The sequence below is a fragment of the Diabrotica virgifera genome, chromosome 3, assembly GCF_917563875.1.
Source record: "Diabrotica virgifera virgifera chromosome 3, PGI_DIABVI_V3a".
In the NCBI taxonomy this organism is placed as follows: domain Eukaryota; kingdom Metazoa; phylum Arthropoda; class Insecta; order Coleoptera; family Chrysomelidae; genus Diabrotica; species Diabrotica virgifera.
Genome location: NC_065445.1, coordinates 200,311,168 through 200,335,325, shown reverse-complemented (window position 1 = coordinate 200,335,325; position 24,158 = coordinate 200,311,168). Strand labels below are relative to the sequence as shown.

Genomic DNA, 24,158 nt, shown 5'->3' with positions numbered 1-24,158 from the left:
GAAAACCTTACAGACGTTTAGAAGTTTTAATTTGGTAAGAGGATTCATAACCATGAGTAAACCATGTTTGATCTTATATAGATTACTTGTTCCCTAGATGGTATGATGGTGTTTATTCTTTTACCTAAAAGATGAGTTTCTCACGTATGGTGCCAGTTACATTTGACAACTATTTAAAACATTTAAAAAACTATACATATATTTTAGTACCTTGATAGGCACTAACAACTACAAAGATACCACGGAAAAAGTATAGAATGACAAAGTTTATAGGTATTTCCGAACTGAAATAAAAAATGTAATTGGGTTTGCCTCCTGTGAGGATTGAACTCACGACCCCTGGTTTACAAGACCAGTGCTCTGCCACTGAGCTAAAGAGGCGATGTTTGACGAGGGAAACGTGTTCTTCTTCTTCTTACAATATACAATAATAGTCGAAACACTGCTTGCTTCTAGTAAGTCTTTGGCACACTTTATTATTACTTAGTTTCTAAACTTTGGTGCATCCGACAACAGGAGTAAGTACCTTCAAAAATTTGTCAGACAATATTACCAGTTAATTGTAAATATTTTTATCAAACAATCCCTTAAAAATCAGCTGTGAGGGTGTAAATGTTATGACTCTTTATCACCCCCCTATGGACTCATAAATAATTTTTTGTAGGATTGTTTGATAAACAATTTATTGGTAATATTGTCCGAAAATTTTTTAAGGGTACTCCAGTAGTTGGACGCACCAAAGTTTAGAAATCTCTATATTTACGAAATGCCCCCCTCCCGAAAATTTTCCGTATTAGAAAAGTTTTTTGACTCGACATGCATAACTGAATAAAAAACTCTCCACACTAAGAAATTTTTTTTAAAGTGTGGGCCCAAGGTCTGCAACATTTCGTCATGAGCCCTTTGTGCTAAACCGTATCCTCTCATTAACATTCACCATTCACCAAGAGTTAAATGCTTTTATAAAAGCCCGATGTTTTTACATGGAGTTTATTTCTGAATTGCTGAATACTTATTTTGCTGATGTATACCGGCCTTATAATCAGTAAGCATTTTACATTCACATAAAACATCTGTGGCGGTTTCTACTTCCAAATCTTCTTAAATCTATGTTCCAAATCGAATTTTATGCATCGTGGTTCATTCTCCCACCTCTGTTAGAGAATTGTTTTATTAGTTATCGGTTTCCAGTCTTCTAACAGCTTCTTCAGCTCTCATGTAGGATTGTGATTACATATGTAGTTACACCTGTAGAGCTCTTAATTTGTTAATAAAACTCCTAGTTAACTCACTCTTTAATCACTTTTGAATTGTATTCCTAGTAGCAAATTCGTGATGCACCAGAATGATTCTGGATCTTCAAACGATCTTTACCTTGGAAATGAAGTTGTTAGTTGGATTTGGATTTCTTGGGATCCTTTATGCTCCAAACACCCATTTTATAGATTTTTTTAATCTCGCGCTCGTGTCAGAGCCTATGTTAGGAAAATCCTTAAAGATTTTTACAAGTTTTGAGATGGTAAGTGATTTTATAACCATCAGTGAAGCATGTTTTATCTTCGTTAAAATATAGGAGATAACTTGTTCCCTAGATTGTATGATGGTGTTTATTCTTTCATTTAAAAGATAAATTTCTCACGTATTATATGGTATTGTGCGTAAACATGTTTAATACATGTGAGAAAAATAGTAGAGGGATACGCCGAAAATATAATTTGGCTATAACAATAAGGCTTCAAAAAATAAAATGGACCATGCATAGACGCCATTCAACAAAAAAAGTTAACGCATTTTCAACCAAAATTATGGTTAATTCGCGTTAAAGATAATAAATAACAACAAAAAAACACCACGAAAAGAAAAATTTAAATTTTTACATATTGCGTTAAAAATATTCGTATTCTTTAACATTACTAAAATTATTGTTGTCCATTGTTACTTTCATTGTGCAAGAAAAACTGTTTAAATGTCTGCCATAGCCTCTCTAGCTCAGTGGCAGAGCACTAGTCTTGTAAACCAGGGGTCGTGAGTTCAATCCTCACAGGAGGCAAAATATTTTTCGTCAGAAAGTGTTTGGAACTGTATTACATTACTGGTCCGGACAAATAATCCCCGGACAAATAATTCCGGACAAAAATCCCCACAAATTATCCCTGGACAAAAAATCCCCGCACAAAAAATCCCCACAAAAAATCCCCACAAATAATCCCCAAGGAATATTTGCTGCCGAATAGTTCTCAGTTTTCCCGAAATTTTACCAAATTTCGAATTCCATGCTGAAAACTTCAAAATTTACATGACAAAAGAGTGTGATATTTCTCAAAAATCGTGGAAGATATGGGGAATGAGCTAAGGCCGCGTTCTCTTGACAGGTGCTTGATAACGCACGGTTTGATAACGCCCGATTACAACTACATACATTTTACTTAATGTTCACATGCTAACGCGCGTTTTAGGTCAATAAAACGCGCGTTGGCATGTGAACAGTCTCAAGTAAAATGTATCTAGCTGTAATCGCGCGTTATCAAAACGCGCGTTAAGCGCCGGTTATGAGAACGGGGCCTTAGCTCATTTGCCAGATCTTCCAAGATTTTTGAAAAAACTCACTCTTTTGTCATGTAGGTACATTTTGAAGTTTTCAGCATGGAATTGGAATTCTAAATTTGATAAAATTTCGGGAAAACTTTTAGAGAACTATTCGGCAGCAAATATTTCTTGGGGATTTTTTATCCGGGATTTTTTGTGGGGGATTTTTGTCCGGGGATTATTTGACCGGGGATTTTTTGTCCGTGGATTTTTTGTCCGGGGATAATTTGTGGGAATTTTTTGTCCGGGATTATTTGTCCGGGGATTATTTGTTCTAGCTTCATTACATTATCCTCTTCTGTTGATTTTTTAACCAAGAGGAGTAAACTAAAAAGACAGATTCACACCCAAGAAAGTTACTAGAAAAGTCACCAAATTCATCTTCTTTTTTCGTTGATATCACCTTTCGATGATAATCCATACATATATTATACTAACACATCGCTAAAGAGTTCTAAAACAACTGTTTTTATATAAAAGTAGACTAAAAATCTAAAAATTAAAGGAATAATGCAGAAAAAACAAAAAATCGCCGATATACTTAATTAACCTATAAACTGGCAGAAGTGCCAAAATTTCATAAATGTCATTAGTGTCAAAATTTAATAACAGTAAAGTAAACTTGCCTGCGGTTGGACCAATTAGAAACAATCATTATGGCGCGGTAAATTTGAATCACTTCTCTTGGTTAAAAAACAAACAATAGTGCCTATTAATATAATACTTACGAAGATAACCATAGAAAAGTACAAATGTCGAACGCCAAAATTTCTTAAAATTTGTTTATAGATATTTCCTAACTGAAATAAAAAATGTAATTGCGTTTGCCTCCTGTGAGGATTGAACTCACGACCCCTGGTTTACAAGACCAGTGCTCTGCCACTGAGCTAAAGAGGCGATGTGTGCCGATGCAAACGTGTTCTTCTTCTTCTTACAATATACAATAGTCGAAAACTAGCATTTTTGGTCATGAACCATTACAAACCCTGTCCTGTCATTAACATTCACCAAGAAGTCCAATGCTTTTATAAAAGCCAGAATTTTTTTTACATGAAGTTTAATGATCTCTGCTTGCGTACTTGCTCAATACTTATTTTGCTTATGTATACTGGCCTTATATCACTAAACATTTCACATTCATAAAGGACATGCATGGCGGTTTCTGCTTTCAAATCGAATTTTATGCATCACGGTTCATTCATCCTAATCCTACTCATTCATCCTACTCATCCCATCTCATTCATCCTACCTCCGTTATAGAATTGTTTTATCAGTTAACAGTTTCCAGTCTTCTAACAACTTCTTTAGTTCTCATCTAATAAGACTCATTAAACTAGGGCAATTTTACTTTTTTCAATGTACTTATGATTTTCTTCATATGAGTATACATCTGCAGAGGTCTGGATCTGAATTTTTCTGGATCTTCAAAGATATTTATAATACCTTGTAAGCGAGATTGTTACTTTGTTAGATAGATTTGGATTTCTTGAGCTCCTTCATGACCTAACACCCATTTTACAGATATTTTTTAATCTCGTGTCACAACCTGAATTAAAAATAATGACAAAACATTTTTTATTATATATACTTTGACACGCTTTGACTATCTTTTAATGTTTTGTTCTACATAAAAAAATTAAAAAATAAAAAAAAGTTAGAATTTCGCTTGCCTCCTGTGAGGATTGAACTCACGACCCCTGGTTTACAAGACCAGTGCTCTGCCACTGAGCTAAAGAGGCGATGGTTGCCGTGAGAAAAGTTTTGGATGGACGCTACTGATAAAAATAGTTTTTTGTCTATTTGTTTTTGTTTGCCCATTACTATTTAATCATATTATATTAAAATTCTGTAATTAAAAATTATTACTTGTTTATTAATAAAAATATATATAATTATTAAAATATGCTCTAAATATTATAATTATTAAGAATATTTACCATGTACCTATGTACAGATTGTACCGATATTATATTTATTTTTGAACAATTTTTTCTTCCTTTCTTCGGTTTTCTCGGTTGGTGAATTAGTTATATGTATAGGAGCTTACTATACACCTTAATAAAAATACCTACCTAGTTAGAAAATGTTCTCTTCGTGGCATCTCGTTTTTTTTTCATGTGGTTCTGCGTTCTTGTGGCATTTATGTGGCAATCAATTTCACATGTAAATCATTTTCAAAATACGAATTATTTTTTGTTACTTTTCAATACAAAATATCTTCTAAAAATTTAATTTTATCTGCCTCATTCATAAGGACAATTCAGAATGTATTAGGTATAATTATAAGATAAGCTGAATGCTCGAATGTATGAATTTTAAGTAGGTACAATGGTACAAATAAAAGACAGATGTGGAGCACAGTTATTATTAAATTTTGCCGCCGAGTAATACTTCCGTTCGTAGAGCATCTTCAGAGACATTTCGTCAAAAAAATCAAGCTATCCAGCATATCCCGAAATGTCGTGGACATTTACTTAAAAATTATACAAATAACATATACCCAGTGGCGAAGCGTTCATGTAACCACTGTTACCATTGGTAACAGTTACAAATCTTGCAAATAAATATTTTATGACTACTACGAAATAATTCCATTTATATTTTTTACCAACAGAAATACTTGTTAATAGTACCTAATTCAGTAAATAGTCAACTGGACGCACGAAAATATTGGCGAGATATGTGAATAATGTGAATCCATGACACATTATCATATGCCTTTACCAATACTGGCACTGGTAACGGTAACGCAGGAGAAACCTCGCTGTCGCTACTGAAAATTTTGAAGGACCGACGGGTCTAGAGACGGCGCGCGGGCACGCTGTGCATATCAGTATTGTAACCGTTTTGAAGATTGGTAACGTTGGTTTAGTACCTATTACAGATTACAGTGTGCGTGCATTTAAACATGGAAGAGTGTTGCTACGTATTGCGTAATTGATCAACTACTTGAAAAGTCGTTCTACTTGTATATTTTTTTATATATTATTTTAAAGAAAAAAATAATATTATTGAAAATGGAAGAATTAAAATATAAAGAATAGTTTTCAAAATCTGTTCTTTTTCCTACTTGTTCATGTTTTATGTTAATTTTATGGTAGAATAATATGTTTAGTTTGTTTATTATTTATTGTTATACCTCTTACATATACATAATTACATACATATAATTTGGGAATAGTGATTTGTTTAATTTTATCCCACAGGATTGAAAACAAAAACTTATATTTGGGAGGTTCAAAATATTTTTTTAAATAAGATTTTTTTACATCTGGTTTTGGTAACACTTTAGAAAAGGTCACGCGTCGCCACTGCATATACCAGACAAAGGACAGTTTAAAATAATTATTCGGTGGCAGTGGCGTAGCCAGGAATTGGCTTTGGGGGGGCCACCGGGGGGTCTGGGGGTATGGAATACCCCACAGGCAAAAGGGGGGTCCGGAAAATTTTTGAAAATTAGACCTTGAAATAAGCGTTTGGGACTCATTTAAGCATCAAAATCTTAGGTTACAAATAACTTTATTATAGTTTTCAATTCCTCTCGAAAAGGAAACATCAACGACATTTTATTTTGTTGATTAAAACTTTAGGAAAGATGTAAAGTTGTATGTTAATGATCCTTGAGTCATAATTTGATTGATGCTCTGTCATACTGTATACTCTACCACTTTCTTATTGAAAAATACTCATATTTTAACAGATCAAAACCCATAAATATTACAAGTAATGTTCATAGAAAGGTTTCAAAACTCAATACAATTTTTTATCCGTTCATAACATTTATTATGTGCACAAAATTAGCAAGTTTACTTTCAATGCAATCCTGAATTGGTAATACATATGAAGATGTGCCCTACTAATAGAACTGCAACCTTCTTGGAGTTCTTGTGTATTGGCAGATGATTTCTTCTGTCTTCACTTGCAAATCTCGATGTATGGATAAGAGTGCAAGGGAAGTGAGCCTTTCTTCACCTATTGAATTTATTAAATAGGTCTTCAGTCTTTTCAGTGTTGAAAATGATCTGGAAAATTAAAAAAAGCTGGAATCTTTTGAACTTTAAAGTGAGGTAATGAGTAATTTTACTGACAAGCTGTCTAGTATTATTAAAAATTGTTACAACTTCAATAAATTACAATGAAGAAAACATATTACTAGAACAACTAAAAAGAACGATATTAACTATTTATAGTTCAAAGTAAACTCATCAAAGTTTATAGGAAATATTGTATAATAATTTACCTTTCAACTGATGCTGTTGTGACAGGGAGGACTGCCAATATACCAAGCAGAATCTTCATGTTAGGAAAAGCATCATCTTCGTCCTTCAAAGCCTTTAGCACTGAAGTAGCAGTTTTAGGCGTAACCTGGGCAATCTTCCAGTGGCTTTTCCATAACTCCCACTCCGCATTCAAGATGTCCCGGTTTGTGTGGACCAAATCGGATTGGTAAAAATCCAAGGCAGGCTCCAGATCAGTGAACTGCCTTTGTTGGATATTGCAAGGAAATACACTGTCTAGGCCAATTAACACATCTTTGTGGCTGGTGAATCTTTCGGTCAGTGAAGCTGATATTTCGTCAATATACGGGTAAAATATAGATCTCCTGTAATACTCCTCTGGGTTGTTGGCTTCTACGTTCGATCTAAATCTTTGTGTGCCTACGACTCTCGGTGTTTTTGGTTTGATACCAAGTTTCTCTCCCATACCTTCAGCTCTTCTATACAGTTGTAAGAACTCTTTGTCGCCTTCTTTTCTCATTTCGGAAAATCTTTGTTGTACCAACTCAATCTTGAGCATAGCTGAACTCAAGTCGATCGACTCTTTTTGCAAATACTTGGATACTATGTATGTCAAAGACATCATTTTGTTCATAATGGTCAAAGTTATTATGAAGTCAAATTTGCACAAGCATGCATGGAAACTGGATGCTTTTGATCCGTGCTCATCGCCCCATTCAATGACTTTTTCTAAAGCACCAACAATGCACTCAAACGATTCTTGGAATACGCTGACAGCATCATGCCTCTCTACCCATCGTGTCTCTGAGGCGCTGTGGAGTGTGCTGTTGTCTTTGCCTGCAGCGGACAGGGCATCTCTCAGGACTTTAGTGCGCTTTGCAGACGCACGAAAAAAGCTACACTTCGGAAATTGTTGACAAACAGTTCCGAACACACGGGATTTTGCTGGCGTCACTGAGGCATAAGTTCAGGCAATGTGACGAGCAGTGGGTGTACACAGCTTTGGGGTATTCTTTTTTGATCAGAGCCTGTACTCCTGTAAAAGCTCCGCGCATTGCTGAAGCACCGTCGTATCCTTGGCCTCTTATATTGTTCAAATCCAATCCAAACTTCTTAAGCTGACTTTTAATTGTTTCTGCAAGCCCAGCTCCAGTCCAATCAAATACTGGAACAAACGTGATAAAATCTTCTCTAAGTTCCAGAATGGTACTGTCAACATATCGAAAACAAAGTGAAAACTGCTCTACCCTCGAAATGTCTGTGGTTTCGTCTGCAAGGACAGAAAAGAATTTAGCTTGGTTTACTCTTTTCAAAATTGATTCTTGCATTTGATTACCGATCAATTCTAACAGTTCATTTTGCACTGTAGGACTGTAATACATGGCATTTCCTGCTGAAGACTCAATGTGTTCTGCAAGTACAGCGTCTCCATGAGCAGCTCAATATCTCAATAAAGCTCTGAAATTTCCATCGTTTGAATTAGGTTCTTCAATCATAATGCGGCCAGAATCTCTGTGTCCACGGAATGACAATTCTTGTCGTCCAAGAAAAACTGCATTTTCTACCATACATTTTAAAACTAACCTGTTTTTTTCAATGTCTTTCTTATCCTTAATAATCATCTGTTCACTAACGTCCGGCATTTTCCCGTCAAAGATTTTAAAAAATTCGTCTCTTGATGTGCACGAATGGGCATGGTACTTGCTTTTTTTGTGCTTTTCAAAAACCTCAATAGCATCTTTCCAGTTTCTAAAAGGTTTTGTTACCAAGCTCTGTGGCTGTTCGTGTGAACTCTTTCCAACGGCAGAAGGAGAAAAAATTACACAAGCCTTACAAAATGCGCCATTCAGTTTGCCTGAATAAGCTAACCAAGAGTACCTCTGTATCCATTTATTTTGAAATAAACGCTTCTTGACCTCTATGTGTTGAATATAGCCTATGAATGTGTTAGAAGGCTCCCATGTTCTTCTTAGTACCGTTTCTTTGTCTATGTTAGAAAGAGACGTATTATTCATACCAACAAAGTGCCCAATATCATTTTTCGGATACAACTCATCATTTTGTAGTGTTGAAATTGTTGGAAGGTTCTAAAAAGAAAAAAAAAATTAGGGCCTAAGCCTAAAAAAAGTAAAGGTACCGTAGAGGATGGACGTCCAGTTACCGTACATGCGTTGGGTGACAGGCAGTGTCGTCATGCCATCTGTTTCACTCCACGGCTTGGTCCGAATTACATCGTATCATTAGCGGCGCCGTGGTCCAGGCAGTAAGGCGAGCGCTTAGAAAATATAAAGTCCCGGGATCGAATCCCACTCTGATCTGATTTTTTTGCTCCCAAATTATATAAAAATTTGGTGTTATTTTTATTTTATAATTATTTTTGTGCTAGGCCTAGTGCTAGTTATATTCATAATAGGTTAAGTTACGTTGGGTAAGGTTAGTTTAGATTTTGCTGGTTAAAATAATCAGTTTTTAGAATTGTGAACCTATTGACGTCACTGCCAGACACCCAATGCGCGTACGGTTACCGTGCGTCTATCCCCTGCGTTTAGATTTACCAAACTGGTAGTGTAAAATGTATTCTTAGACTTAAAAAATAAATTATTTGTCAAGTTGTACAAACTTTATACTAAATTAGGCGTCAGCAAAACGAGGAAACCTTACGGGAAATAGTTGGTCCAACAAAAACAGACGTAGTCTTAATAGATAAATAATGTTTACAATTAGACCCAATTTCAATAACAAAGTAAAATATTTAAATATAGGCTATATTTAATTTACTCCTCCGTCCGTACTCAATCTCGGTTTTTTAGAAATGCGTCCATTTTATTTATTTAATATGAATATAAATTATCATCACAGTTCACAGCAAGCATTAGACTGAACACTAAAACACTTCACCATGTAGGCCTATGAATAATTACGTTTTCAACTGTCAATACCCGTAAAACTTAGTTTTTATGATTTCTACAATGTTTAAAATTTTATAAATTTCGGGGGGGGGGGCGGCTAGTGTTGCCAGGTCCGATTTATTTTTAATCGGTACATAAGCAAAAACAAATCGGGATTTAGGGTTGTAGATCGGGACAAATAAACAACAATAGCCCAGTAAATGACCGTTTTGGAGAGTAATTTTCAGAGTCAACTCCGAATTGCATGAAAATCTAGTTTTAGGTTCTACTTACTGTCTACTTCAAAGTTGAACTTGTACCGTTGGTTGCTTTTACTTGGGGGGTAACCCCTTCTCGGGGGTAAAAAAACGCGCTTTTAAAGTAAGTCCCAAAATGGATCAACTGACTAACTCTATAAAATTTTTGTTCTATATAATTTTTAAACTAAGTCAATACTTTTCAAGTAATTTTATCGAAAAAAATATTCTTAGCAAAAATGTAGCTCTTAAAAAAGCAAAAAAAATTGTTTGTTCAGAAAGTCTATAAAACCAGTAAACGCAAAGTTGTAGCTCATCAAAAATACGTTCTTGTTCGTCAAATTCCAAATCGAATTTTTCAACTTGAAATAACCAAAAAATTAAGCAAAAACTTTTTAAAGTGTTATAAAAAGCTTTAATTTTGTTTTATATAAAAGTCTCTAGCATTAAAACTAAGCGAGTACGCTCAAAATAAAATTGGCTCCTTTTTTGGTAAAAAGAAAATCGTGAAAATCTCCCCCTATTAAGCACCGTAAATAAAATTAAACGTTACCGCTTTACCATTTACTTTATATGTGTATTGTTTATACGATCAGAAGGGTTTACTGGTTATGAGTGCTTGGTTTTGAAAAAAAAATGGTTTTATAATAAAAAAAAAATTTCCTAAAATATTCGAAAATGCCCTTTTTTCAAAATAACTTAAAAAGTATTAGGGATACTAAAAATCTCAAGGAGTAAAAAGTAGGTAGGTTTTACTTTTATAAATATGATATGATTCATTTTGTTTTCCTATTAGACCAAAATTGGTTCAAATATGGCTGTTCATATTTTGCATACACTCGTGATTAGTGACTCGTTCAGGCCCTTTCAATCATGAAAAAATACATAAGTAAATTAAATTGTTTGTAAAGTGGTAACGATTAATTTCATTTGGGTGCTAAGTAGGGTGAGATTTTCACGATTTTTTTACCAAAAAAAAAAGGAGTCAACTTGGTTTTGAGCATAACCCTCTTAGTTTTGATGCAAGATACTTTTTTAAAACATAAAAATAAAGCTTTAATAAAAAAGTTTTAATTGGGTTTTCCCGAAAAGTGCTTCATTTCTTGGTTATTTCACGTTGAAATATTTGATTTGGAATTTGACGAATAAGAATGTATTTTTCATGAGCTACAACTTTGCATTTGCTGGGTCTATAGACTTTACGAGTTCACAATTTTTTTAATTTTTTTATATTATGCTACGTTTTTGCTAAGAATATTTTTTTCAATCAAATATTTACTTTTTGAGTTATTTGTGAAAATCGCCTGAAAACGTGATTTTTTGTCGAAAAATAAACATTTTCAATCGTAAATAACTCGAAAAGTATTAACTAAGTTAAAATTCTATAGAACTAAAATTGCTTAGAATTAGTCAATTTATCCGTTTTCCGTTTTTCACCCCCCAAGTAGGGGGTGACTGTCACCTCCCGAGTAAAAACAAGCAACGGCATAAGCCGTCCAAATTTTTATGCAATTCGGAATTGATCCTGAAAATTACACGGTATCGCCGTATTTCCAGTTCATTTACTGGACTACAAGGTGTTTCTATAATCTGTATTTAATCCTACATAATAATAATAATCAGACGAAATTACAAAAAAAAATCGTAGATTAAGTAAATTATTTATTTTTTATTAAAATTATATTTTTCATTCGATTTTGCCGCTTTTTTGAGTGAACTGTTTTTATAACATAGTTATAAAATTCATTGTAAGTCCTCCTGAAATTGGTTTTCGTGGGTGAAAATCGGGACATTTAGTGTCCCGATCAGGTACAAATCGGTACGCGTCTCCAGACCCCTTAAAATCGGGACGTCCCGCGCAAATCGGGACACCTGGTAACGCTAGGCGGCCCCCTTGGGCCCCTTCCCTGGCTACGCCACTGTTCGGTGGCTATATTATTGGACAATTGGACATGTCAGGTGATGGTGATAGAATGATTCATAATTCTATCAATTTATCTTCCATTATCGATTCTATCGCCGCAATTGATTTTTATGGTAATGAAGATTTTTACGAGAGCCTGCAATAAAATATGAAGATTTCTATGTTGCCCTCCGCCCCACCCCCAGAGGGAAGAGTGAGGAGTCGTGTTTGACGTTTGATGTCATTCGATAGTTGAGAAATTTAACAACAGTTTTTTGATTTTTCATTTAACGGTGTATTTCTCAAGATATTAAACCATTTCCGGAATTTTATTAGGGTCCTATCAGGATAATTCGTATTTTTCGATTATAGAGCCATCTATTATCAATTCAAAAAAATATTTCATGGTTTCGAATATTATTACGATTTGACCTCATCAAAACAAGAGTTTTGCGTATTTCTTTTAACATATTATATTTACTGTATTTTTTATTTAGATACATTTGATATCCACTCGTACATTTATACCTGATGTTGAACTTACATCTCCAAATTTCTTCCTTCTTCGATAACAAATTGTTGGCATGGATTTGTTCTTTTTTGCAACTGAATGTACTATTATGAAATTATTTCTTCTTCCTCTTCTTCTAGTTTCATGACCGTTATCGATCGTTGGATATCATGTTGGCTAGGTATGTACCATATCACTATCATCGTGACTTTAGTGAGTCAGTTCTAATTCCCGTACCATTGCCTTAAATTTTTCAGCCATGATGTTCATCTTCTATCAGGACTCAGGACCAACTTTATCTAGAATAAGACATATATCATTGTTACAGTAGTAGGTAACTATTTATTAATAAAATTTGAATTTAAAAAAAGTCAAAGTTTTTTTTATTATATGAAAAAACAGAAACTAATGTAAATTGCCCTATTATGCCCGTCGTATAGGGTAAAATGGGGTACCAAATTGAAACCAAGAAAAGCCTATTGACAAAATTAGCATACAAGTACTACTTCATCATCCTCATCTTCTACACCTGCACATGCATTTTTAGCCCATTTAAGGAGACTGGATCAGCTTATCCATCCTTCTGTGGAACTTGAATAAAAGTTTCCGCAGAACCAGTCAGTGTCACTATCTTCGCCTTTTGAATCTGACTCTACTTTGTTAGTTTTATTCAATTGCGATTTCTTACTCGTCTGTGACTCGTAAAAGGGTAAAGACTACCAATAGGTATGGTAAAAAGGGTAGCCCATTTTACCCTACCTATTGGTACCACATTTTGCCCAAAGAGCAGATTTTGAGATTATGACCTGTTTAAATTATTTCAAGTTTTTATTTTTTAACATAATGACAAACAAATACTCTAGAACACATTCACTGTTAGTTGGAGGTAATGATATTAAATAATAAATTGTTTTAGTAATACTAACAATGGATTATTTTTCGGCCAATATTATAACTTGGTTAACTAAAAACGCACATGTACTCTTCACAACAATCGACTCACAGTTAATTATATCTGCTTTATGACAGAAGGCGTAAACAGGCGTCTATTAATATAATTTCATTAACATCGTATAGATGGAGCGAGTGATATTGAAAAAACGGGGGTACCCCGTTTTAGACAGCTACCCCGTTTTGCCGCCTTTCCCTAACACTTTATTGTACTAGTGTATTTAAGAAGAATTTTACTTTACCTGCCGAGATTAATCGGAATTGAATGTAAGTGGTCGATGGCAGTAATCGATTATTTTTTGAGTTAACTTACAATTTATTTACTTTAATTATTAAAAATATTGTACAAAATTTACGACACTGTTAATTAAATTGATGTCGAAAAGTGAAATTCTGTAGTATTTTGCAATTATATTTATAAAAAATAAATCAACACTTTACTGATTTAGAGTTATTCAATATTGATAAAATTGATTAAAAATCGAAAGCGGCCATCATGCAGAAGTCACCTGTCATCACTGTCATGAAATTTTTATTACGTCTAAAATTTAAAAAATTCCTAAGTTGTAAATTGTAAGTAAGTATTAAACCAATATCAAATTGCTGGCGATAAAATTTTGTTATCACCACGTCAGTAAAGACTCTTTATTGAACTCGTCTGTTATTTGCCTCGCTCGCTAAGCTCGCTCTGCTCATAATATCAGACTCGTTCGATAAAGAGTAACTTTACTGACTTGGTACATAATAACTATTATCGCCAACCGTCAATAAAGTCATTCATTATTGTACTCATTTGACGCCATTTGCGGCAGTAAAGTAACACTTTATTGTACTGAAAGAAGAATTTTACTTTACCTGCCGCGATTAATCAAATTAACTGAGATTGAATGTAAGCGGTCGATGGTAGTAATCAATTATTTATTTGAGTGAACTTAAAATTTATTTACATTATTTATTAAAAATATTGTACAAAATTTACGTTATTATTAATTAAATGTATGTCAGAAAGTGAAATTCCGTAGTATTTCGCAATTATATTCATAAAATATAAATCGAAACTTTACAGATTTAGTAATTAGGTACTTATTCAATATTGATTACCTGAACAACTATCGATTAAACATCGAAATCGGCCATCATGTAAAAGCATTCTGTCATCGTCATTACTGTCATACGAAATTTTTATTTCGTCTACAATTGATAAAATTCTTAAATCTTTTAAATTTTGTATTAATGCAAATATATTATGAAATTGTGTTTTTGTTAATTCGATTATATAAAGTATACGACGGTGACAGATGTTAATGATAATTTGTTAGCAAATATATTTATTTAGATTTTCTACTATTCATCAAGGGAAAAGCAACTGCGCTACGGAAGGCTACACTTCATAAACAATAACGTAACTATTATCGGTATTTTTAATTTTTGGTATTTTATTTTAAGTGTTAAAATTTGTTTAATATTTAACTAAAAATACGATTAAATTGTTTAAAATATATTTATTTCGTTAAAATTATAATAATAGAAGTATAACGACTTACGTGCGTAACAAGTACACACAGTCTTTTTTCATTAGAATGTAATTAAGTAAGTGTTAACGTTTTTTATGATCGGCGATAAAATTTTGTATGGACCACGTCAGTAAAGACTCTTTATCGAACCCGTCTGTTATTCGCCTCGCTCGCTAACGCTCGCTCTGCTCATGATATCAGACTCGTTCGATAAAGAGTAACTTTACTGACTTGGTACATAAATAACTATTATTCGAAAGATTTTTTAAAATTGTTAATAGATGGCGCTATTGTCGAAAACTTTTGATAAAACTAATAAAACTTTTATCCAAAACTAATTTACTTGTACTTCTCACGTAGAATCCGGACATGCAATAAAAATACCTAATTTTTTCCATTTAAGATTTCAAGTAGGTAATGAGCTTGACACAGAAAGATTGAGGATCCTAGAGGAAAAAATCATTAGGAGATTAACAGACCTACTAACCGTAGATAATAATGAATTTAGAAAACTGATGAACTACGAAGTAAAAGAACTTTTGAACGGAGAAAACATCGTCAGATTTATCAGGGCACAGATAATCAGATGGATGGGACATGACATATAACATATACAACGGAGAAATCCAGAAGCAGTTAATTATCAAGAAAATCACAAAATGGAGACGAGTATCAGGCAGACCACGAGGAAGACCGAAAACGAGATGGGACAACCAAATAATTGCGGACCTTAAGAAGATGGGAGTTATAGAATGGACAACCATAAGCAAAAACAGGAACGAATGGAGAAATATTGTAGAAGTCACACAACCACGTAAATTTAAAATGTTAATGCGGACTGATTCCCCATGACAAATGAATCGGTACAGCCCAAAGAGGGCGACAATCACTCCCCTAAGAGTGTAGATGCCATGATGATGATGATTTATAATTTCAAAGTTGCCCCCAGCACTTTGGTACGTGGGTGCAGTGGAGTTTAGAGGCATTTGGTAAATTTTTGAAAAATAATAAAAACGTGGTTTTGATTTTTCATTTAGAAGTGTAGGTATTTCTCGAGATATTAGATAGTTTCCATTATTTTCCTAGGCCTAGGATACCAGAATAAATCGTATTTCTGTACCGTTGAGGTAAACAGTCGTATATCCATAATGTATACATTTGCAAGACAGACTTGTCAATCAACTATAAAAAATGTTGGACTTACATTACGTTGAATTCAACATTATTGGTATATTATACTACCTAAATGGAAATCTATTACTGGATATTATTATTGTTGAGAAATTATTTACTTGGTGTACGATATTGGGAGTTACGACTTTTTATCTCTATGTCTTTAAACAGGTAATATGCAAAATAAAAATTGTAAGTGATTACAAAATATTATATTTTGTAATCACTTACAATTTTGAAACGCTTTAATAAAAATGTGAATTTTTTTTTTGGTGATGCATTTAAAATTTGTACGCATAGCAGGTAACTGAGCAGGGAATTGTAATTGAGTCCTCGCTGATCTTGATACATTTAAACTCCAAATAGGTACATATGGTGACTGAGGTTTAGCATACAATATTTCGAAATTTTTGAAATCCGATACTTCCATTTCAACCACAGACACCACAGTTGCTGCCAATCCCAAAGCGTAACGATTTCCATAGTTGCTTATTTTTTTAACGTCCTTTCAATTTGGTCTGTCTCCATGTGGGTATGCCTTCTATACAAAAATTTGTGGTCTATTGTTTTCAAATTTAGACATATTTTTAGTTGCCATAGGTAACTGAACATCAGCATTATATAACGATTTTGACTGGGACAATTGTCCGACCAAATAATTAAATGTTCTACCATAGCATGTGCAAGAATAATTTCACTCCACTTCAAGAATTCTGAAGTAATTTCATGTCCACACCCCTTCCTGTTTTCGATTCGTCCCACAGCATGCAGTAATCCTTGTTTGTGGTGGAATCCTAAATTGCCAGGTTTGGTGTCCATAACTTTCAAAATTAAAAGCTTTGATTATTCGTCAGGTAACGGGTTGGAAGACATTTTTGTATGTCAACTATAATCACTTTGGTTTTATCAACTGATAATTTACTTGATATTTTGTGATTTTTCTTTTCACTATACTTACCTCATGTCAGCGTCGTGAAGATGATCTTCATATTTCTGACGAACAGCAGCTGGTGTCTCATCTTGGCCACCTTTTTTGAGTTGTTGATTAAATTTATCGCAGTCACCGCAGTAACACGGGATAACACCCTCAAAATGTCATTTAATGTAAAAATGAAGTTACGATTGTTTAGCACTACCGCATACCAAAGCATACTATCGTAATACACACGTATCTATGGATATACTACTGTTTACCTCAACTACTGACTAATGGAGTTGCTATTGTTTCTAAACGCCTTATCTAGGCAACTAATAATGCTGGATGTACGATTTTTTGCCACCATATGCTATGAAAATCTGACAACAAAAGCGTGGTATTAACTCCATTTCGGCAAAAATTTGAGTTACGACTGTTTACCTCAACGGTACAGATATATAAATTAGTTTCCGAAAAGAGACACTTCAAATTCGTTACTGAAACTAATTGAGTGTAGATAAAATTTTTATTAAGTAGTATATCAATGGACTGCCGGAATGATACATCTCTTTCGCACTCACCATTGAGGGCCGCCTAATACGCGCATAGTGCACATTGATAATGTGCACACTGTGTAAGTATATGTTCTAATCCCGGAGGATTTGTGATTACGGACAGACAGACAGACGGAAGAACAGGCAGGCATGAAACCGGAAATATATATTTGTTCTCGTCTTTCTAAGGCGCGTCAAATAATATATCTCTTGTACTATTTCGGCGAATGTAAAACAGTATTTCCGGTTGAAACACTGGAACCGAAAGTCCGGGGTCTAATTTGTTGTGTTTACGAACGGACAGACAGGCATGGATAATTCAAGGTTTTCACATTTTAACCTTCGGATGACCAAGCGGGGGAAATTGTGACCCCAGCGTATGTTTTTCTTTAATAAATTCAAAAGTATTTTAAATTTTTAACTCATTATTTTTTTATTTGACTTTAATATCATTCTAGATATCCTCATATTTTGAAATAAAAACAATTCGCTATATTTTACGAATAAAAAATATATTCTGAAGTTGATGTTTAGTAAAATACCGTCTATTATGTGTAATTCCAAGTAGTTTTACGCTAATAACGTCGATTTTGCAAAGTAACAAGACACTTACTCAACATACACACTACACATGACACTAATACTTATGTTGTGACTGGCTGAATGACATTAAGTCAATGCCATAAAAAAACTTCATTTTTGAAGTTATACTTCTTTACCGGCGATAGAGGGTGAATTTTTATATGGTAAAACCTAACGACCGGGCGCATGCGCATTATAACTTTGTTCTGATTGGATGTTCAAATGACATGTCAAAAATTATTCGATATGGCGGCTGTGGCACAGCTGTAGTTAGATTATTTATGGTTGTTGCGTTTTAAAATTTGTGTGAAAAGAAACAACAAACAAAAGTTAGTTAATAGTTATACTGCCTTTTTAAATAGTTTTCATATACCTATATTTTTGGACTTTTGGACTATTTTGGACAAGGAAAACTCATTCTAATTTGGTAAGTAGTTTTTATTATGATCATATTGTAATTATACATTTGGATTAGGTTGAAATACATACATTTATTTTCTCAAGAATGCGGATTTTAGAGAGAAATCCCAAATTAGGTTCGATTTTTATTTTTAAATTATGATTTTTTGGCGTAGATTTATTTATCTAGTAGGTATGTAATGCTTTGATTTACATACTTAATTTGATTACCAACAAAAGTTCTACCAATCTTCATCTAATATATTGTTTTCTTACTGTTTTGTTATATTTTTATATTTTCTTCCACAAAATTTAAACTACATAATTTAATTTTCAAAACAACTGTCAAACAGTAAAACGTTCAGTTACTGTATTTTTCCACATGATAAATAATGTGAGATTGGACGAGTGAGTCTACGCTTCGATTACGAATTAAAGCGCCACGAAATTCACGGGTTCAATTCCCGATGCAAGTTTTATTTTTTTATTTTTTTATGCATGTTATGATTGTAAGTATATTTGTTATATAATTTTTTTTTCAGAAAATGCGTATTTAAAATTTTTGCCAACAATTATTATCGTTCAGAAATCATTTTTTCTTTGTGGCATTTTTCAATGTGTTTGTGTGCGTTTTATTCTTTTATTTTTTTAAATTTTTGGTATTGTCTTAAAAATCACATAATATGTAGTAGAAGTATAACTTCTTACGTGCGTACAAAGTACACACACATTCTTGTTTTGTTAATTGTCATTTTTGACATTTTTGACCTGGGGTCATTTTTCCCCCCTTGGTCATCCGTGTAACAAAAAAAGGTTAGTCATCGGAAGGTTAAAATGGTGAAAACAATAATCTACCTCAATAATGAGAATTTTTTACTTTCTATTAACAAAAATGATTTCGTAAAATTATTACATACACTAAGTAGTCGTGAAGAATTAAATTAAAATATCCTATTTAAAAATAACTTGAACACTCTGTATACTGCAAAAATGCATCCTTTCTCTGCCGAAGAATTGATGTTCGAAAATATATTCCAAAACGGATATGGAAACAAAGAAACAAAGGATGGAATCGATCACATTCCTTACAAAATTTACAGTATAAAATATACAATGCATTAAATCTAACTGTGGGAAATAGCCGTCTCGGTGATATTTCACGTTTCGAGTAATGCAACAGTTAGAAGACTTAAAATGTTAAGGTAAATGGCTATTACTCAGTCTAAAAGAATGTGTTAACGGTAATAGTTGCGATAATCGCATAAAAAAATAAAAAAAAAATTATTGTCGACTTTGCCTCCTGTGAGGATTGAACTCACGACCCCTGGTTTACAAGACCAGTGCTCTGCCACTGAGCTAAAGAGGCGATGAAAAATTTTGCTACTAATAGCTATATACACTAAAATCGATTTTTATATTATTTTTAAGATAGCTTTTTAGTTAATATTAAAACAATTTTTTTACTAATGCAGGCAGTAAATAAAAGTGTTTTAAGTTAATAAAATTTAGATTTGATTTAAAATAATACCTACAGCAAGAATAATTATTATTGTTCAACGTGAAAGGATATTAAATTTAAATGAAGCTAAAATGCGGGAAGAACCTTAGCGAATTTAAGTTTAATTTTTATAACTTATTTGTGCCTATTGTGTTAAATAATTAATAAATAATGTTCAATCTATGCATATTATAACCTATAGCCCGATCAGGGAACACAAAATTTTACAAAAACCTCCAAAAAAATAAAGGAAGGATGAACATTTGGGAATAGGTAGTTGATATTGTCTATTATTAAGAAAAAGTTTGCAATTCTACATCCCCTCCACTTTACAAAAATTGGAAAATACGGGGTGAAAAATATTTTCTCGGGGGTGAAAAAATATACGTTCAAAATAAGTCCGGAATTGGATAAAATGACCAATTTTAAGCAACTTTTGTTCTATAGAGTTTTTTTACTAAGTCAATAATTTTCGAGTTATTTGAGAGTGAATATGTTCATTTTTAACAAAAAAAAAACATGTTTTGGACGGTTTTTCGGAGATAACTCAAAAAGTAAGTATTTTAGCGAAAAAAATATTCTTAGCAAAAATATACCTAGCTTATAAAAAACTGAAAAAAAATGGTGTATGCATGAGGTCTGTTGACCCAGAAAGGCAGATTTGTAGCTAATGAAAAGTAGGTTCAGGTTCTTCTTCTTCAAATTCCAAATCGAATATTTCAATGTGAAATAACCAAAAAACGGAGCACTTTTCGGGGAAAATTCATTACAACTGTTTAAAGTGTTTAGAAAAAGGTTTATTTTTGTTTAAAAAAAAAACTTCTAACATTAAAAGTAAGTGAGTTAGGTACGCTTAAAAAATTATTGGTGCCAGGTGGTATTTTTTGGTATAAAAATAGCGAAAATCACCCCCTAATTAACTTCTCAAATAAAATTAATCGTTACCGCTTCACAAGTTACTTTACTTATGTATTGTTTATATTATCTAAAAGTTTCATTGATTCAAAGTGCTCAGGTTTAAAAAAATTGGGTTTAAAATAAAACATTTTTTTTTTAATTTTGAAAAAAAATGGAATTGTTTGTGGAATTAATTTAAAAATTATTAGTAATACCAAAAATCTAAAAGAGTAATAAAATGTACGTTTTGCTTTTCTGAATATTTCTGATTTTTTGTTTTCTTGTTAGACAAAAATTGGTTATGCTATGAGGCTATGGCTGTTCAAAATTTGCCTAAACTCGGGATTAGTTACTCGTTCAGGCCATTTTAACTACAGCTTTTTCAAAAATATGCACTTTGAACCAATGAAACTTACAGATCATATAAATAATACATAGAAAAAGTAACTTGTGAAGTGGTAATAATAAAATTTATTTGTGATGCTAATTAGGGGGTGATTTTCGCGATTTTTTTACCAAAAAATAAAAGGGAATATTTTGAGCGTAACTCACTTACTTTTAATGTTACAAGTTTTTTTTTAAAACAAAAATAAACCTTTTTCTAAACACTTTAGTAGTTATTTATGATATAAGTGTTAAAAGTACACGTTTAAGGTACGCATGTGAAAGTTTGCAGAATGAGCGATAGCGAATTCTGCAATTCACATGAGTGCCTTAAAAATGTACTTTTTAACACGCATATCATACAATATTTTTTCTACAAACGTAATTACAGGACAATAACTACAAAAACTTTTACTTGAACTTGACTGACATTCCATTTTTATATTTTTTTGACATTACATCAAAATGGCCTATACGGTCAATACGAACTGCAGTGCCTTAAATTTTTTTAAAGCACTAGTGCCTTAAAGTAGCATTTTTAACACGGTTGTAGAAAAAAAAAAAGTTAAAATGAATTTTCCCCGAAAAGTGCTCCGTTTTTGGGTTATTGCACATTGAAATATTCGATTTGGAATTTGACGCAGAAGAACCTACTTTTCATTAGCTGCAACTCTGCTTCTTCTGGGTCTACAGACCTCATGTATACACAATTTTTTTCAATTTTTTATAAGCTATATTTTGGCTAAGAAAAGATTTTTCGCTAAAATACTTATTTTTGAGTGATCTCCGCAAAACCGTCCAAAAACACGTTTTATTTTGTTAAACATGAAAATATTCACTCGCAAATAACTCGAAAAGTATTGACATTTTATCTAATTCCGGTCTTATTTAGAATGTATATTTTTCACCTTAGAGAGGGGGGTATTTCCATTTTTGTAAAATGGAGGGGATGTAGAATTGTAAACTTTTTCTTATATACTAATAGACAATTTCAACTACCTATTTCCAAATTTTCATCCTTCCTTTATTTTTTTTGGGTCAGATTGTTCTTTGATCGGGCTACTAGTCCATGTTGAATTGTGAGACCGCTCCCGTATGAAAATATTTCTGATTCGGTAATGGCGCACCCGAATTTTCCACTAGAGGAGGGGGGGGGTGTTGGCTTGGGCACCCATTTTTTTTGTATTGTTTGTGAAAGACAAGTTACATTTTCCTACTGTTCTTTATATATTTTTATATGCCCTGGGGTGGGGGGGTTTAAAACCTCCAAACCCCGGGTGCGCCACTGTGATTCGGTTTCTTTGCGGATCCCTGTTCAAAAATACCCCCTAAACAAGTTAGAAGGGTGCCGAGCGAAATTTTTGAACAATTTATTTAAACATATTCAAAATATCACCTTTTTTTGCTCTGGAAAATTTTTTATTAGGTTTTTGGGACTTTTTTTAAACAAAAGATTTCTTCATTTTTCACAAAGGTACATAGATAGTTTTCTAGTTATAAGCCATTTAAAATCTGAACAATGCGAAAATACGCATTTTCAAGGCTTGAAAAAACTCTATATGTAAATTAATAATTTTCAGGTTGCCAAGTGCCTAAACTGAAGTTTAAACATTTAATTTCAAGATTGTGACGAGTAATCGGGGCTTATTTCAATATAAACCGTTGTTTTTTTTATTGTTAATTATGCGCGTCAACTCGAATTTTAAGCCGCCGCCGTCACACTATATGGTACATCTCTGTCACATTTATACATATTAGGTATCCGTAGGTACTTATGTGAAAAATTCTCAGCAAATACATACTTGACGTTTATTAAATTTTATTAGAGCGTAGACGCAAAATTTCTGGACAATGCTTTTTAAATGCATTCATTATTTTTTTTCTTCGAATCTTAAGAAACCAAAAATAGTTGTAGTAGTGTTTTTGAAAAATTTAAATGCAGAATGAATTATTACATTATTACCGAGGGCTGAAAGTTCGTAAAATGTTTATTTTAATAAGTTACACGGGTGAAAAAGGGGGAAAATTTAGTATGATTTTTTATTTCAAATATCTCATTCAAAAGAAACTTTGTTGATTCTAAGGGAATTTCATTCTGCGTTTAAATTTTTCAAAAATATTTATTAGATTTTTCAGGTTCGAAAAAAATGAATGCATTGGCCCGAAATTTTGCGCCTATGTTCTTTTAACATAGTAATTATTAATACTTTATTTTAGATATACATATGTATTTTTATTATTTATTTATTTATTCAATTAATTCAAAAAGTCCAGTGGACGCGCATAATTAACAATTAAAAACTATCTATATTGAAATAAGCCCCAATTACTCATCAAAATCTTGAAATTGAATTTTTAACTTCAATGTTCAGATATTAAACCGCTTTATAACTCAAAAACTATGAAGTTTTTAGAAAAATTACAAAAGAGCTTTTTTGTTTAGAAACACCCAAAAAAACCTAAAACATATATTTTCGGGTGCGAATGAAATTGTTTAATCAATTTCTACCCAAAGATTTCGCCCGGCACCCTTCAGATTTTTTTAAACGGGGCATTTTTGAAAAGGAATCCGCAAAGAAACCGAATAAGATATTGTTTCATAGGAGAGCGGCCTCACAACATGGAATATAATATATGCAAGTTACGTGAACGATGCTCTATCATAAAATATGGAAATGAAATGGATGTGGTCGTTGCAATTCCCTAAGAGAAGGATCATTCTTCATGCAAAGTAAACTGTCACTAAAGCAGATGATTATTATAATTCACGGATTTACGCATAACTTCCCACAAATTGAAATCCAAAACGAAGCTTCACTCGGTGTCTCAAATACAACTACAGAACTACATAACATACTATTGTCGACTGATGCAATTTCTGTCGAGAAGTTTGCACCAGATAAGTAA

The 24,158-nt window shown here is 32.8% G+C and overlaps 1 protein-coding gene and 5 non-coding genes across 7 annotated transcripts in view; 2 read left to right on the top strand and 4 right to left on the bottom strand.

Annotated features, from left to right (window-relative positions):
- Nucleotides 1–24,158, top strand: part of LOC114336085 (uncharacterized) — a 312,006-nt gene that overhangs the window by 237,578 nt on the left and 50,270 nt on the right. The gene's annotated exons all lie outside the window — the stretch shown is intronic.
- On the bottom strand, nt 310–381 carry Trnat-ugu (transfer RNA threonine (anticodon UGU)). Its single transcript has one exon. It is a non-coding gene; the product is annotated as a tRNA-Thr (tRNA).
- Nucleotides 1,979–2,050, top strand: Trnat-ugu (transfer RNA threonine (anticodon UGU)). The gene has a single exon. It is a non-coding gene; the product is annotated as a tRNA-Thr (tRNA).
- On the bottom strand, nt 3,412–3,483 carry Trnat-ugu (transfer RNA threonine (anticodon UGU)). The gene has a single exon. It is a non-coding gene; the product is annotated as a tRNA-Thr (tRNA).
- On the bottom strand, nt 4,254–4,325 carry Trnat-ugu (transfer RNA threonine (anticodon UGU)). The gene has a single exon. It is a non-coding gene; the product is annotated as a tRNA-Thr (tRNA).
- Trnat-ugu (transfer RNA threonine (anticodon UGU)) lies at nt 19,767–19,838 on the bottom strand. Its single transcript has one exon. It is a non-coding gene; the product is annotated as a tRNA-Thr (tRNA).